This window comes from Agelaius tricolor, unplaced genomic scaffold (assembly GCF_023055355.1).
Source record: "Agelaius tricolor isolate 1412-34295 unplaced genomic scaffold, bAgeTri1.0.p SCAF_1, whole genome shotgun sequence".
NCBI lineage: Eukaryota > Metazoa > Chordata > Aves > Passeriformes > Icteridae > Agelaius > Agelaius tricolor.
Genome location: NW_027269261.1, coordinates 70,493,652 through 70,505,307, shown reverse-complemented (window position 1 = coordinate 70,505,307; position 11,656 = coordinate 70,493,652). Strand labels below are relative to the sequence as shown.

The 11,656-nt window shown below is 46.0% G+C and overlaps 1 long non-coding RNA gene across 2 annotated transcripts in view; it reads right to left on the bottom strand.

Annotated features, from left to right (window-relative positions):
- Positions 1-1,847: 1,847 nt before the first annotated feature.
- Positions 1,848-11,656, bottom strand: part of LOC139595603 (uncharacterized) — a 36,452-nt gene continuing 26,643 nt past the window's right edge. Inside the window, exons 2-4 of one of the 2 annotated variants that reach the window (XR_011681067.1) lie at positions 10,495-11,656; positions 6,185-6,375; positions 1,856-5,107 (exon numbers count right to left, since the gene is read on the bottom strand). The exon at positions 10,495-11,656 is cut by the window's right edge and continues 25,309 nt beyond it. This is a non-coding gene — a long non-coding RNA (uncharacterized lncRNA). Of the gene's footprint in view, positions 5,108-6,184 lie in introns of both variants that reach the window. The other variant, XR_011681068.1, reaches the window with a different exon arrangement.

The window sequence follows — 11,656 nt, the reverse complement described above, 5'->3', positions numbered from 1 at the left end:
GCTCCCCAGTCATGCCTAAATCACTCCATCAAAACAATGACAAAAAACAACCCTAATAAATTGACTGGCAAGAGGGGTTTGTTCCTTTTCCTCAAGAAAATGCTGTTCACCTCACATAAATACGAAGTTCTGTGGACTGAATGCTCATGTGACAGATACAGTGCCTCGTAAACATCAAAGCCAAAAGTCCTGAAAGAACTTTTCTCTTACAGTTTTCTTTATCACCACTTATTGCTCTGATGATGACGATGTGTGCAGATGGTAAGAAACAGAAGAGTTTCACATAGAGGGCACTGAGATTACCTATGATTACCTAGATTAGCAGCTAAATAAGTGTCTCTCCATAAATGTTAGCAATTTACACCTTTTGAATTGCAGTTGTACAAAGGGGGGGTGAAGGTTAATGTTAAGAACATTAAGAAATTGTTTTCTTGTTCAACCTAATGCAAACTAGAAGTCTAGAAAAAGGGCATAGATTTGGCAATACTTGTGTTTGGGTTTTAGGTGACTGGTTCAAATTTAGTCCATTCCTACAAGGGTAACAGTTCTTAAAGGCAATATAAAAATACCTGCTTTTTTCTCCTTTCCTACAAAAAGCACATGTACTTTTATTTGACTGTGGAATGATTCTTTTCTGTGTGTAATAATTCTCCAGACACTGGAGAATGATGTTGGAAATAGAGACACAAAATGGTCAGGTAAGTACAAACTTCTCTGCTTTTGTGCACCTGACTAAATACTTGAAGGGAAAATCATTCCACCATTCATTTCATTATTTTATGTGTCAATAACACCACCAAACAGTGTACTAGAATAATAAACTAACACTCTAGCTATAGAATTTGACCTTAGATTTGCTAGACTTCTATCTGATATGCGTCAGTAAACTTAAACCATTTGCACCAGTCCTATGAAGCTGAGATGGGTGTTGGGGTTTCTTTTCCTCTTACTGAAAGTGCACATTTTAGGAAAGGCAGCAAAGCTGGCACTGCTCAGCAGCCTCGTGTGGAGACATTCTTAAAAGCTTGTAAGGAAGTCAAAGGTAGAACTGAAAAGCTGAGGGATGGCAGCACCAGCAAGGGCAAGGATGATTTCTGCAGGGTGATCAGGAGGGGCATTTCGTAAGAGAGAAACCTTCTCCCTGGATAGTTTTTCATAGCTAGCAACCATGCATTGCAGTTTCTGTCTTGCAACACAAGCTGTCTGCAGAGATTGTGTCTCCCTACCTGACCTGCATGCCCTGAAAGAGGGCCATGAAGCCTCAGGGGAAAAACACAGCCCTGGGGTGTCCTGTGGACCCTAAGTAACCTCTCAAGCCTGGTGCAAACTCTGCCCAAGAGGCATTTGCAGAAAACAGGCTTCCTCCTGGCAAACCTGCCTTCACGTGGAGCAAAAATGGAGAGGTTGTCCCCTTCACCTCCTGCCAACCTCTCTGGACAGACCAAACTCAAAACCACAAGGGAAAAGATTCAGCTGGTGTGTTGCAACATCCTTCCTCTGTTTTTGCCAATCCTATTTCTCAGTCCGTTGGCTAAGGTCCAGGATAATATCTCAAGGACACCCCAGTTCCATGGGGGAGGAGAGATGCAAACAATTTTGAAAACACTTTTTTACATTATTTTGTAGTTTTTTGGGCATCTTAAATTAAATTCAACCGCCCATGAAATGAAAATAACCCAAGGGAAAATGTTAGTAAAGGGCTTGCCAATATATCCCATGAGGACTACAACATGGTAAACATGCTGCTACTAAAAGGAACAGAGGTATAGATGCCAAAGTCTGGGTTTCTCTGGTTTGTAAGTAGGATTTAATTCCACTCAAATTTACTCAAACTCAAATTTAGTGCCCATTGAGGCTGTCCACTTCCCAGTTCCTGAACAGTTTGACTTCTGATGCTCTGCTTCTTGCAGTAGTCTCTGTAGGTTTGGGTCTCCACAGTTCTTATCTACAAAAATCCTGGCAGTTCATGGAGGAATGGTTTTCTAGCATTTTATTCCATCACATCTCTCAAGAATGTAGTGTAGGATTAAGGCAAATCTATGATATATTTTCAGAGAAGTTTGCATTTAGCAGCACAATACATGTAATACACAGGTAAACCTTCCCCTAAAGGTGTGTGCTGGACAAAGGGCAGAAGCACAGGGCTCTCCCAGCCTTGCCACTGGAAGGAGCCCAGTGGGACAGACACAGGGACAGGGCTCCAGCAGCTGCATCCAGGGAAGGACAGCTTCATGTGAGACTGGCAGCTCAGGGAGCTGCTGTGGAGCAAGCAGGGGACCATGGGCATGCAGGCCAGATGTAAAGGAGCAAACTGCTGGCATTAAAAGAGCTCCTGCTCTTTAATTGGCATCCAGGAAGGGCCTATGATACTGGGAGGGGTGGATCAGAGATCTGTGGAGCCCTACTTTTTCATGCTGATTGAAGGGGACTGCATTAATAGGGCTGCTGAATGTTGATAAGGGCTGCTATAGTAAGAGAAGCCAACTGATATGATAAGACACGTATTTTTGTGTTATGTTTCAAGCCATTTAATAGCATTGGGTGGGGGTGGGGTGAACAGGAGCAAAAGTTGGGTTAAAAGATGTCCTTCATGTTAGAGAAACCTATTTGAACTTGCTTTCCTGTAGTTTAAATGAAAAACTGGGTTAAATTATTTCTGATAAAGCACTAACTGCATGAATTATTGTTCATAGGCAGGAAAAGTGCAAATTTCTATCACTATTCTGCCAATGCATCCTTTTGGGTTTGGGGTGGTTTTTTATCACCCCCCACAGGACAGTACTTGAAGCCTTTCCCAAATAATAGCATCAATTGCAAGAAGCTGCATGTGAGTATTCTGCATTGCCACCAGCCCAGGGACAAGGATGCCAAATTTGCTTTCATTGTGGATGATTTGGTTAATCTTTTATTGAGTCCATGACAGGCTATTGAACTGACTCTGACATGGCGTCTGTGTTTCAGAGACCCAAGGTGGTTTTTTATCCAGTCCCTCCCCTTTCCCTCTGAGCCCAGAAAGCCTGCAATTACAGGCTGTTTTCAAGGATGGCAGCTTTTGCTGACAGCCAGGACTTGTTGGGGCACAGAGTGGAGGGGCTGGACTGAACTTGGACCAGAATGAAAGCTATTTCAAATGGTGCCACTCAACCCCCAGGGCTGGGGGGTGCAGGCTTGGAAGCTTGGAAGCCAGGATCTGGGCTTGGAAGCCGGGATCTGGGCTTGGGATCCAGGATTTGGCCTTGGAGCAGGCATGTCCCTTGATTCCAGCTGCATTCAGTTGCTCCTCTGCTGTGGGGAGCAGACACCAGTGAATCCATGTGCACTTCCATGTCCTCTGCCAGCGTCCCTAACTGCTCTGGTCATGCCTTCCTGTGCAGACCACGAAAGGGCAGCATTTGCAGGAAAACTCTCAGGAACTGGGTGATTGCAGAGATCCTCAGTCCTGCCATGCTTGACCAAGAAGAGGCAATGGTTGCAAGACCTGCTGTAGGAGTGATTGACCTTGTACCACTTGCTTGTGTAGAAAACCAAGCTTGAACAAATCTTGAGCTGGCCTGAGTGCCTTTGGAGAAGATGAGATGTATTCATTTGTCTCCTGTTGCCTGAGCCCTCAGGAGTGGGGTCTGGGTCTTTCCACGACCTTTTCCAAGCCCCCCTTCAAAGCCTCACCTGAAGCACTTGAATGTGCTGGCAGCTGGAATTTTTCCATCCAGAGGCTGTGGTAATGTAGGCATGTGGCAGCACAGGTGAGGAGCACACAAAGGGCATTGCCAGAGGGAAAGGGAAGGGCACCATCTCTGAGCTCTGGTCTTCTCAATGAACCCCAGGACCCTCCATTAGAGGGTGGTGACCTGCTCCTAAAACTTTGCAGTGGTGAAGCAGCTCCCTTTGTAGGACTCACCACCCTGCTCTGATGTATCTCGACCTACATTCAAATCTAGCTGTCCTGGTGGGTGCTTCATGGTGTCACATTTGTCTCTGGATGGGATCTGTCTCTGTCACTGCAGACAGCTCTGCCCTCTCAGCCTGCAGTCGGGGTATTTACATGATATTTACAACAGTGCAGTGTGCTTGTAGAGGCAAGGCAATTTTTCCTCCTTGCAGAGGCAGTTCTGGGTCTTTCTGGCAGCTTTCTGTCTTGGCTCACAGGGTCATTAATGCTGTTAATGGTTGTAAAATCACTGTACCCATTCCTAATATCAGTTGACTTTGGCCTTGAGAGACGGTGCTACCCTTTACACTTTAGCATTTCACAAAGACTTCAAAAGCTGGCAGAGAGAGCTGGGCATGAACTAATCTGGGCAGCAAGTTACAGGTTGCTTCACTTAAGCTTTCCACGTGTTGACTTCAGGATCATAGTTACTGTGTGACTCCACTGATGTAAATGGGAGAGTTCATTTTTCCCCCACACTTGTGACTGAGCTTGAAAAATTAGTTCCTCTGAAAGCCAGTGTGTTTTAGCATTTGCTAAAGTGAACCTTTCTGTCCAGGCAAGTGGAGTACTGGGCTAAGATTGAGCTTTGTGATTCAATCCTACAACTTGCAGCCACTCCTCACCCTTGGCATGAGGTCGAGGTGACACAAGGTACATATCATTTCCTTCAAATGAAAAGCAAAATGTTCTTCTAAGAAGGCCTGAAATATCCCTGGTCTGAAAGCTCCTTCAGGAATATAATTCATGGTGCCTGTTTTGGGGTAGGGGTGTCAAGGTAGACGTATTCCATACATTTTAATCTGCACAACATGCATGTTTCTTTCTATGATCCTTCACCCAGAACTGTATTTTAATGTTACAACTGAAGACACATATTTAATTATTGTGGTGTCTGTAAGAAACTCCAGGCTCCTCTGAAGTCCTCTGACAATGCAAAGTGTTTCACAATGTATGCAGAGGTAATTTGCATGGAGAATCAATATGCTAATTATTTCTGATTGTTTTGGCGTGTTTCTTGGCTCTTTGTCCCGGGGTGTACAGCCATGTATGGTCCCAATTCCTCTGTGAGGTGTAAGATGTAACTTGGCTCTGCCACAGTCACAGGACTTGCTAAAAGAGATGCAAACCAAAGAAGACTGGCACAGCTTGTACTGTCTTATCCAGTCTAGCTTCATTCTGTCAGGGAACATCAATTAAATCAGATGAAGAAATTAGGGAGCTTTTGTCTAGCTGGTGAGTTAAATAAATATTGATTAAAATAAAATGATTGCTAAGCAGATGAGTCAAAATAACCACCATACCAATTGGTATGTTTATATAAAGCCAAGTGGTGTGGGAATACAAGTGTCAAATATAGTCCCAGAGATGTTCTCCTTCTTCGTTTTATTTATTTCAAAGATGGTTGTGCTCTGACTCAGGGACCAGGAATAGTTGTGCCAGGCTCTGTGCTGCCTCAGAACAAAAAGATGAACTTTGCCTCTTGGCTTTGTCGGCAGCCTGAGGCTCTTTGGGACACCGGGGCCAGGCACACGGGAGGAACATGAGAAACAGGAGGACACTGTGGAAACTGTGCCAACACAGGGCACACACAGCCTGTGCTGCACAGCTTTGGGTCACTGAGCTTCTGACAGATAACACCGTGGTGGGGCTGTGTGCCATCCAGGACAACAGCCCAAATTGTCCTGGGAGCTTGGGAAAAGCCCCCAGAAAACACCATGGCTCTCTGCTGGACCTGTTAGCTCCTAAATTGCTGCACAGTAACCAATGGCTGAGCTACCTAGGAAGAATTTCAGTGCAAACTTGGATTACACTTCCAGTTTTAAAGTGCTTGCTTTAGGGGCTGTGGATACGTGTGGGGCACAGGGAAGGCTGGTGGAGAAGTGCTCTGGATTGGGATAAGCAGCCATAAGAGAAGAATGTGGCTCTTTCCTCACCCTTACTGTCCCTGGATGCAACAAAACACAGTGCAGGCAAAAGGGACCGGTGTGCACCTGAGAGCTCCCTCTTGTCCAGGTTTTCACAGCATGAACGAGCGTGGCTGGACTTCCTGCATTTGCCCAAATGTCCACTGCAAACTTTCTGGCAGATCACTTTTTGGGATCTGACAGATCACTATTGTTTCCCCCTCACCTGGGAAGAAGGCTGCTGGGTCACTGCTTTGCCAGCCAGCTGCTAAGTTGCTGAACCAGCAGCACACAGTCAAGTCTGACACCCCACTTGACCCAAGTTTGTTCCCCAAACCCTGATACTCACCTGCCAAGGCACAGAATGGCTCTTACAGTCACCCTGCATGTGTGTTCCCTGGGACACATGGATTTGTCGTGGATCCCACACTTGGGGGGCCAGGCCAGGGGCTGGTGTTGGGTGATGCTGAGTCAGTCTTGCACCTTCTTCATGCTTACTCCCCAACTCCAGCATGAGGAAAATAGTTATTTACTGTCTCTCTACAGCAAAGATAAAAAGCAAGAGCAGGGAAGGATTTATAATATATTTATATTCGCTAGTAATTTTCAGGTATACTTTTTCTAAGTCTCTGTGATGAAGAGCTAGGAGAAAAATATTTGTAAATGGTGCTACCCTGAACCTCAGGCAACCATCAAAGCTTTCTTTTCACAAGTACTTCTAGTTTTACTTTATCAAGGATTCCAAGGGCTTTCTGAGTCTAACAACAAGCCTTTTAATTTGAACAAGCACATCTTTGGGTGGGTTTCCTCCCAGAAGTTGAGAGATTATATACATGCAGGGTGAAGCTAACCTAGAGATGACCTGCCCTGCTGCTGGCTAATCTCTATTTTTTTTTTTTTTTTGGTCTCTGATTTGTTTTGGGTTTGTTTTACTGGAAATTTTCAGGGCTACATTTGTTAGGCTCATGTTCTAACACTTCATATTTTTGCTCTACATGTCAGCTTTTAATTTTCAAATTGCCAGCTACTATCAGGTAACTGAGGTTAACAGAGGTCTCTTTCTTTAGCTGTAACTTAGGAAGCAGAGGAAGAGCAGAGACTATTGAGAAGTCCCACTGGAAATTTGGCAGGGTGCTGTTGCTCCTTTACCTGCAGTAATGAAGCTGGCCCCCCACAGCCTCTGGAAAGCAGCTCTGCCAGCGGGACACCTCCGGCAGCCACTCTCACAGGTGAGCACAAAGGCTCACAGAGCAGAAATGCCTCCGGGCCCCCGGCATGTCAATAGGTCTGCTCAGCTATGCCGAGTTTAGTCATGCATTTTAAGTTTCTTCCTGAACCGGGGTCTTAATTCTTGTGCCATTTTACTGGAACAAAGAGGTCAGATTATTTATAGGTCGGTCGCCTTTGTGTGCACGGAGCTAGCAATGCCTTCAGTGCTCCAATTCCTGGGACTCTTTTTCCCTCCGGCTCTTAAGTGCCGGCTATTCTCTCCTAATGCAATAACAGTAATTATCCTATCGCCGGCCAGCGCAGCGCCCTGCATTAGCGCCTGCCTTACCCAGGGCACAGCGGGGCTGGCAGCCAGGTAAAACCCCTGCAATTTATAGCTCATCAGAGAAGCCAGCCAGCCCACGGTCTTCCTGTTTTGCAAAGAGACAGACTTATCACCCAGACGCTGCTGCTGCGATGGGCGCACTGGAAAGGCAGGAAGATAAACTGGTGCACATGCAAGCTCTGGCCCCATCTCTGTTTGTGTTCCCTGTTGTTTCATCCAGGCATGCAGTCAAGCAAAATCATCATGGCTCGATGCAACCAGGAGACAATATTGATGTGTTTTTGCTTCCCAGTAGAGCCATGACATTTCACAATGTAATTGCTGTTTCGCATCCGGCCGCTGAGTGCGGAGGGAGAGATGTGGAGCTGGCCACGCCAGGGTGTCTCTGCTAAGCCTTGGATTCACATGGGAACAGCTCAGATGTTTTATGTGACTGGTGTCCAACAGCACCCTATGGGGTGTGCTGTAAGATGCACAGACTGGCTTCATTTCTTCAGTCCTTGTGCAGTTTGATGAGCAGAGGGTTGGAGCACCTCTCCTGTGCAGACAGGTTGAGAGAGTTGGGGTTGCTCAGTATGGAGAAGCAAAAGCTCTGGGGAGACCTTACAGGACCTTCCAGTGCCTAAAAGGGGTAACAAGAGATCTTTTTCAAGGACATGAAGTGAAAGGACAAGGGAGAATGGCTTTGAACTGAAAGAAGACAGGTTTAGATTAGATATCAGGAAGGAATTCTTCACTATGAGGGTGGTGAGACACTGGAACAGGTTGCCCAGAGAAGTTGTGGAAACCCCATCCCTGGAAGTGTTCAAGACCACGGCTGGATGGGGCTGTGAGCAATCTGGTCTAGTGGAAGGTGTCCCTGGCCATGGCAGAGGGTTGGAACCAGATGATGTCTAAGATCCCTTCCAGCCCAAACCATTCTAAGATTCTATGAAATTCTACATGACAGCACTTGTGGTGTGCCTGCTCTTGTGAGGAGAAGATGTTTTCTTTTACTGCTAGGCTGACACATCCAGCAGGATTTGGAGGACAGCAGAATTTGATGAGGACAGATGAAATTAGGAGCAGATTTTGAAAGAATCACTGTTGACACTTATCCCAACCTCATGCAGGCAAGGCCAGACAGTCCTTTGTGCAGAGGGTGCAAACACACACACATGTGTGTGCACTGGAGAGAACAGTCAAGCAAAACCTTCTCCAGTACCCTTTGGACTTGGCCTGCTGCTGTTCCTCAGGTAGTGAAGAGCATTTTCTGACATGTTAGAACACCTCATGATGATAAGCAAAAATTTACTAGCAAAGAAGTTTGTGGCAATGTTTTGCTGAGTAGCTTTTGCACTTCTGATGGTCCCATGACCTCTGAACTCAGCAGGAGCAAAGCTGCAGGGTCACAAGTACACTTTCTCTTGATGCTGTTCATGTTTTTGGCTGAGATAAAAACTCTTTTGGTAATTATTCATATCTTTGTTCAGTGCTTTGGCAATCTGAGGAGCCTCCACTACTCAATGATGCTTCAAACTAGGAATGGTAGGGCCCAGATACCCTTGGATTTGACAACCAACAAACATCTTCATCAGTGAAGTCATACAAGGAGATGTTTTGATGTGCAATTAAGTTACTAGAGATCTAGTCACAGAGCAGAGCTTTGAACTACGTAGCTCTTGCTGTTTGAAGCAAATGGGGAGAATAAACACAAATATGTGTGAGTCTGAGGCTCAGTTTGCCAGCGGGCAGGCTGACAAGTGGGGCAATGTTCCTCAGCAAAGCTGACTTGAGTGGAGAAAAGTGGAGGCTTCTGTGCAGGGAAGGCACAGACAGGTATGTGGAGGTGAGGCACCCTGCACCCTGCCTGCTCGCTCCATTGGGATGCTCAGTTCTCTGGTTAATTCTGGAGAGCCTTGCAGAAAGAGGAATTTATCATTTAGAGGCCATAGAAAAATACAGAAAATATTTTCATGTAGAAAAATAGTAACTGTAAGCATCAGAAGCAAACCTGAACTGAAACTTGTAAAGCATTCCAGAAAAAAATGGGAAAAAACTTCTTCAATGTAAGAAAGGAAGAAAAACAAAGTCAGACTGTTGTGCAGTAAAAGAGATTAAGATAATTTAGGCATGGCCTGCAATCAAAGGAGTATTTTACCTCTGCTCTGGTTTAAGGAAGACAAATCCTAGGGGTAAAAGAAGGCTGGTTAATGGGAACAGGGATATGGAAATAGAATTGTTACTGTGCTCCAAGAGCAGGCGGCGTTCCTCTTGGGAAGGCAGGTCATGCCTGTCCAGGAGTTCTGGAAAGACCAGCATGAGAGGTGGCACGTCTACTAGCAACTGTTTTTATAGATCTGCCAAGTCAGAGAGGGACCCCGTGACTTCAGCATATCCATTACAACGTGTTCAGTGGTGCAGGGTTAAAACATAATCCAGCCAACATCGGCGCCCTTGTACCTCTGACCTCACTGGTATGCGGGGCCTTGGAACGTGCCTTGAAGGTTAATTAAAAATGCAAAGGCACATCAAAAATGGGATGAAATGCAACTAAAGGCACATCCTGCCAGACTAACCCGAAGGTTCTCTTTGATAAAACAATTATTTTTCCAGACAGGTGATATCTGCCAGATTTACTTTATCTAGACTACTTTAATGTATTTGCTATGATGTCAAGTGAGAAACCACTGATGTTGCTGGAGACAAAATAGATTATTAAAAAAATTGTGTTGTTGGTAAGAGGAGGAGACAACGAGTGCTGAGGCTGGAGATCTCGGGTTAGGAGAAGTTGTCTGTGAGAGTTCTTCAAACAGGAGTTTTGGGACCAATTTTGTTTCACTGTTTGCCTTAATGGCATGCTCCTGGCCCATGTGAGCACTGTGCTGATGAAATATGCTGCACAAAGCCATGAGGCACTGCTGGCATGGAGGTGGTCTGCAGGTCAGGCAGGATGAGCAGGGCACCTGGAGAATGGCTGCAATAAAAGGTGGGTGACATTCAAGTAAAAGACAAAGAGTCATACAGGTGAAAACTGATGTCAGAGGTGGCTTTTGCTATTAACAGAGAGTGAATCGGTTGGGAAAAGAACTGAGGAAAAAGAAAAATCAGCATTAGATACTCACAGGGGAGTTGTGTGCTGCCACCTTGATTCTGATGTTGCACCTATTTCCAACTAAGAAGAGAAAGTATTAGTGCCCAGATCAACTCTCCTCCCTTCCTACCCCTCTTTTTGGGAAAGATGTATTAACAGCAGAGCAGCAGAGAAGATCTGCAAGGGAGACCAGGAGACCAGAGATCCTCTTTTCCACTTCCATGGGGAGTTACTGGAGCACATGCATGTGGTGATGGGGATGGAGTTTGATGAAACAGGCACCCTCCTGCTGTCACAAGTATCCAAATGCTCCCCGCTCCAGCCTAAGGCCAGCCCCCAATTGTTGCCAGCCACTAGCATATCCACATCTATTTTCTTTGGATTAGGGTCAAAAGCAGCCCCTGGAACAAGAAGCATTAAGTGGGGGTAGGGTGGGGGATAGAGAAAAGCTCAGTGGTGCCTCCCAGTGCTTTGGTACCAAATGAACCTGGGAGCCACATTCCGCTCCCTGTCCCGGAGCTGCCAGCTCTTCCACCCCCAGTCCCTGGCAGCTGAGCTGTAGCATCAGGGGTCTGACTCCAACACTGGCATTCTGTGAGGAGCAGTTGCAGTGGCGTGCAATTGCATTTGTTTGAATGTTTTTCCTTAAAGCTTGGAAAAGCAATGAAAAAATGAATAAAAACAACTGCCTGTCTGCATGATTCATAGCCAAAGCAACCAACTATATCTTGCTCTGCCTAGCAATTACCAGAGTTTTCATACATGTGTTGTGGAGAAGGGAATTTGCAGTAGGGCCCCAGGTAAAGCCTAACCAAACAGGTAGGAGCAGAACCTGACTCTCTGGCCATGCCTCAGGCCTGTCAGATATGGAGCAACCTGGGTCTGGAAGCTACCTTGCTGCCTTTGCTGGAGATGCACTGGGAGAGGGGCTCTTGTAGTGAGCTGCCAGACACGGCCCAGCAAGTGGCCAAGAGATGGTTTCCAGCCCAGGTTTGTTGCCCCAATACTCAGGTCAGCAAGGGGAGCAGAAGTGCTCGGGGCTGCAGGGCCTTTCACAGAGGGACTGCAAAGTCACATTCCAGAATTCCTTCAGCTCCTCTAGGAATTAATATTGTCTCCATCACTGCTGCCTTTCTAAAGAGAAAGGCAAGAAGGTGAGGGAAGAATAAGTCAGACAGAGAAGAGCTGGGTGC